The following is a 5,101-nucleotide window of genomic DNA, read 5'->3' on the forward strand; positions in this document are numbered from 1 at the left end:
GTGAGGGAAAGATAACCTTGCTTCCCAAAGAATCCAGTGTTCAGTGGAGCTGAGAGATTTGTTCTCACGCATTACATTGATGCGCTCTAGATATTTGTTATTAAAATAACCATAGAAACTGATACTTGCAATCACTTTTTTATTGGTTAAAATGAATGGAGAATATCTCGTGTTTTTCCGTGGCTGCTCGAGCCCTCAGGATCTGGGCTTATGGTTTAATAAACAAGGCCCAGTTCTACGCTGGATTTACAAATCGTTTGAAACTGAAAGATGGAGTGGTCACAGCAATAATGATCCCAGTTATGAGTCGGAACCGCAGGTGGTGAGTAAAACTGCTTCAAATGTCGGTTTTGTTGGCAATAGGCACCTAAGTGCCTATTCATAAATTCATTATTCATCATTCACTATATGCTATATGGTTATGGACCTGTTATGGTAAAATGTAATAAATAAGTAATAAAGTGTACTTGAGTTCTACTTGTTGAGTATAAAAATAGTATAGATAAAAGTTTAATGTGTTTTTAGTTGCAAAAAAAAAAAAAAAAAAATCATTATCAGTACATTTTAAAATAATGACTTTTACCTTTTCAATAATTTAACCACACTTTAAGCATCATATATTGTTTAATTCAATTCCTATTTATTTCTATAGCGCTTTTCACAACTTTGCATGGTTGCAAAGCAGCTTTACATACATATAGAATGTAGTTACAAAAGTAAAGATTGAAATGTTCAACGAAATTCATGTACTTAATAAGAAGCTTTATTACTTTAGTGTATTCCTACAGTCCAATGCACCTACTGTACTAATACACTTTTCCCATTAATGGTAGGCTACTTATATGGCCCATTGCACTTTGAAATGTGGACTGCAGCCCTTTGGGCAGTCAAAATATTCTGAATTATTAAACAAATTATTAAAATAATCCTGACCAGTTCTCAAAAATTTCACAAAAAGTTAAAATGTCAAATAAATCCAGAAACGTTAACTGCATGAAAAGTAACAATGTAAAATGTATTTAAATAATTTCAATTCATGGGTCACGTTTAAATCCGCAGCATAGGAGTCAGAAGTCAGGAGCAGAAGCGCGCAGAGATAATAGGCAGAGGAAATGTTATGGATGTATTTTTTCCCATCTGCAAGCACTGAAACATAAGCAGTTCTGCACGTTCACATTCTTCCACCAACGAACGGAACTGCGTGCGCGCACAAGAATAAAACTAGTGTTATGCCAGATTATGCAATTGCTTCCTGCAGCGTTAATGATGACAGATCATGTCAGGTAAAAGGGAAGCAAAACATTCTGCAGATTTTATTTAATGTTGTGTCTGCTGTACACAATAAGGTTCATTAAATTTGATTTAGGAGCAAGGTTGAGAAACCCCTTGAGCTATGATACAATTCAAGTACTGGCTGGTCCCCCCAAAGATTGTGCTGTCCCCTAATTTTCATTCACCAAAACATAAACCTGTCACAGCCACCATCCACCCACAAGCAATTATTTATGTACAGCAACTTCCAGCTTAAAAATGTAACGGACTGTCCTGTTCTAATCCTCGCTAAAATTGCAACAGCCCAGGGTGATGTCTAAGGGAACAGCTGGGTTACATGCTGGAGAACATGTTCTGTAATCCAGTCCAGAAGATAAAATATAATGATTGATGGTTTAAGAATAGAGGTTAATGTTCATGAGCACATGCTGGAGTTCTTTGAGATCAGTGTGCTGCTTTTGTGGAAAACACGACACCGGAGGGTAGGAGCGGACAGATGATGAATGGATGTCACAAAACAGGTGGGTGTTTCCCTCAGAGGATGGTGATGTGTAAGAAATTATGGTTAATGTGACTCAGCAGGGAATTTCAGAGGGTTTTTAGTTTTGAAAAACAAACAAGCACATTAGAACTTTTCCAGATCATAAAAGCAAAACTTTTCCTATGTTTTGACATAAATGGTTGAACTTTTGCACTGACATACAATAAAATTGTCCAACTCAAATCAAAAGTATAACCAGAAAAAGAAACTTTGTAGTATATTCATCATTTAAAAGTCTGCAACCTCTCTTTTCTCTAGAAGAATGCATCCATGGATAAATCAAGTGTCTGGAGGTTGATGAAAGTCAGCAGAGAGTGTTGTTGAATGTTTACCGGAGTAATTCAGAGCCACTTTGAGCTGGGCTTCATTTTAGCATAAAATGTCTCACAGATGGGACTAACAATGCTTCCATGTACACATCTTTATATCAAACAGGCCTTGAAATCTGAGGAATCGCTTGATGTGTGCAAACCGAACTTCAGAATGAAAATTTCAGAATCAGAAATGTACAATTAACCGGAGGTGTCATTTTTATTGGACATTTTTCAGTAATATAAGCCATGCAGTTCAGATGTTCAGAGCAAACTCAGCTTTAACTTCTCATCCATGTGGAATACAATGGAACAAGCCCAAACCTGAGCAGCATTAGTGTGACAGTGATACCTGTGAAGAAGGCAATTGAACCTGACAGTTAGGTCATGGAACATCTCATTTATATAATCCGTTATATACTGTATGTATAGCAGGGGATGCTGGAGGGGAGGCTTTAAATGTTTGTTTCCTTTTTAGAAAAATTTCATAGATCCGCGTCACACGTCTCCTCCAACTGATGCCATTTGCTCAAGGCTAAAAGACAATGGCTGCATTGTAAGGCTAAGAATGATTTTCCCTTCTTAGAAGCTCGATTTGCAGTCCAGGCATGGTGAAGCTGTTATATAAGGCATGATTTCTATGACATACACGCTCTATGGAGCCTGTCATGTCTTTCCTGTAGTTTCAACGCTCATCATCTTGATATGTAACAGGAGAGGCCATGAGCAGACTGTGTGTCATATATGTGTGATCTTCTGGTATGGACAAAATTTCAATAGTTGATACTAGAGCTGCACGATTAATCGTAAAAAGATCGCGATCTCGATTCAAGCACTCACGCGATCCTACTACTTTATTAATGACAACGATTCTCCCGCGTCTGTTAATCATACCAGAACGTTCAAATCTGTGTTTGTGTCTATGATAGCGATCAAAATAGAGCAAACTACCATTTGAAGTGAACTTGGCCTGTCAAATAATGGTTGTATCAGTTAAATCTATTTCCACTAGGTGGTGACAACTGACTATTAAAAAATTTATTTGTCATTGAATCGTTCATTCAAAAGATTCGTTCAAAAACACTGATTCATCCAGCAATGAAACTAGTATTTATTAATGAGTTTAAAATTTAAATAATTCATTCAAACATTTTCCAGCAATTAGAGTCAGCAATTTATATTTTGTCAGAACCTCTAGTAAATTACATGTTATTTTGTTTGGTTGTATATTCAGAATCGTGGGAGAATCGTGATCTCTATTTGAAACCAAAAAATCGTGATTCTCATTTTATGCAGAATCGTGCAGCTCTAGTTGATACCAATACGTATAAAATATGTTCTCCATATCACAGCAAAGTGAACAACAACACAACAAATATCTTATTGAATATTTTTATTTATCTATTGTTTATTAATTTTAATAAAAAGTGAAAATAATTTTAAATATTATCAATTTACAAAGTCTAGTATTGTCCATGTCCATTTTCCTTTCTTTCTTTCTTTCTTTCTTACCTATGAAGATTCAGACCATTGTTATCTGCATGTTGGCAATGCTGGTCCACCAGTCTATGCTGGTCTAGTTTAAGTTTTTCAGTTTTCCGGGTTTATTCAATATCCTTACAAAGGAACTGTATAGCCAAAAAAGGTAGCATACTACGATTCAAGCTGAAACATTGCAAAATCCATTGCTTAGTTGAAAGGTGAGCCGCTTGACCTCATGATGATAGTTAGGCAGTTAAATGGCAGCATAACAATTTGAGGCATGTTCCTAAGAAGGGTTACAGGTCAACATGTTTTCAGGTATGAAAAACAAAGTAGTAATGACCTGATTCTGGTCTACAAGTCTTTTCTAATTTGTCCAAGCCTCGGCGCTATCCAGCTCGGTCTTTTGAAGTGACTCATTAAGAGTTTACAAGGCAATCACAGAGGCTCAGAGTGGTACCAGCTGTAGAAACCATTTTTATATATGCATCAGTAAGACGTATGTAGGGTTAAAGCTCTTGCCAAAGGCAACGCACGGCCTGTTGAGTTGATTCTGGCAACTCACTTCATTGTAAACTGTTGAGTTGGTAAAGCAAGCAGCCCTAGACATGATCACAGCAGCAAACGAGTGACGTTTTGTTTGAGTCATGATAGGGAGTGGTTTTCCAATTTGTACTTTTTTTTTTCATGTTTGTTTTGCTCGTAATGCTCTTTAAAATAACTCTTCTCAGAGCACGGGACGTTCTAAAGTAGATCTCTTGTTTTATGGTGCTCTGTGCTGATGATGTAGTAGGAGACACATCCTAGGCTGTAGTTGCATAATTTTTGGGCAGCTTGATTCATGAATATGTCTTTGTTCACATCCCTTGGGTCAGATGAGGCTCACTGGAGCGAGTGCTTCCCTTTGCACGTCGCATGCAGTGGCACGTGTTGGAAGCACTTTTATTATAATCACTTTCCACCCCCCCCCCCTCCCCTCCCCAATTTCCGCCTATGTCCCTGGAGGTGAAGTTGTTTGGCAAGGAATGTGAGGCTGGATGCCCTTCTAGACGAGACGTAATGTGCAGTGGTTTGCAATGGGCGCAGATAGACAGTGCTTCTGTCCGTGATGATGAAATAGAGGGATACTGTACTTTCCACTGGGTCAAATCAATGGATGAAGCGAGGCTTATGCTGTCTGACTGTCCATCTTATGTACTCTATCATTCATTGTCCTCCTTGAACCAAGACTCTCTTTAAGCTGTTTGCCATTATAGGGGTGCCCCAAGTCCGTGTACTAGGTCCAGTCAGTCTTACACAGTCTCACACAAGCACAGACATGCACACCCACAAACACACAAGCTGCAGGGAAAAATCCTTGATGGAAGAAAAAGTGAGAGAGTGTGTGGTCGAGTGAGCCCAGCAAATGAAAGCCATGCTCACCCCCCACAAATGTGTGTGTGTGTGGATCAGTAAGGGTGGGTGTGATTGAGGCACACATCAGCAATCTCCTCCC

The sequence above is a fragment of the Ctenopharyngodon idella genome, chromosome 10, assembly GCF_019924925.1.
Source record: "Ctenopharyngodon idella isolate HZGC_01 chromosome 10, HZGC01, whole genome shotgun sequence".
Taxonomy (NCBI): domain Eukaryota; kingdom Metazoa; phylum Chordata; class Actinopteri; order Cypriniformes; family Xenocyprididae; genus Ctenopharyngodon; species Ctenopharyngodon idella.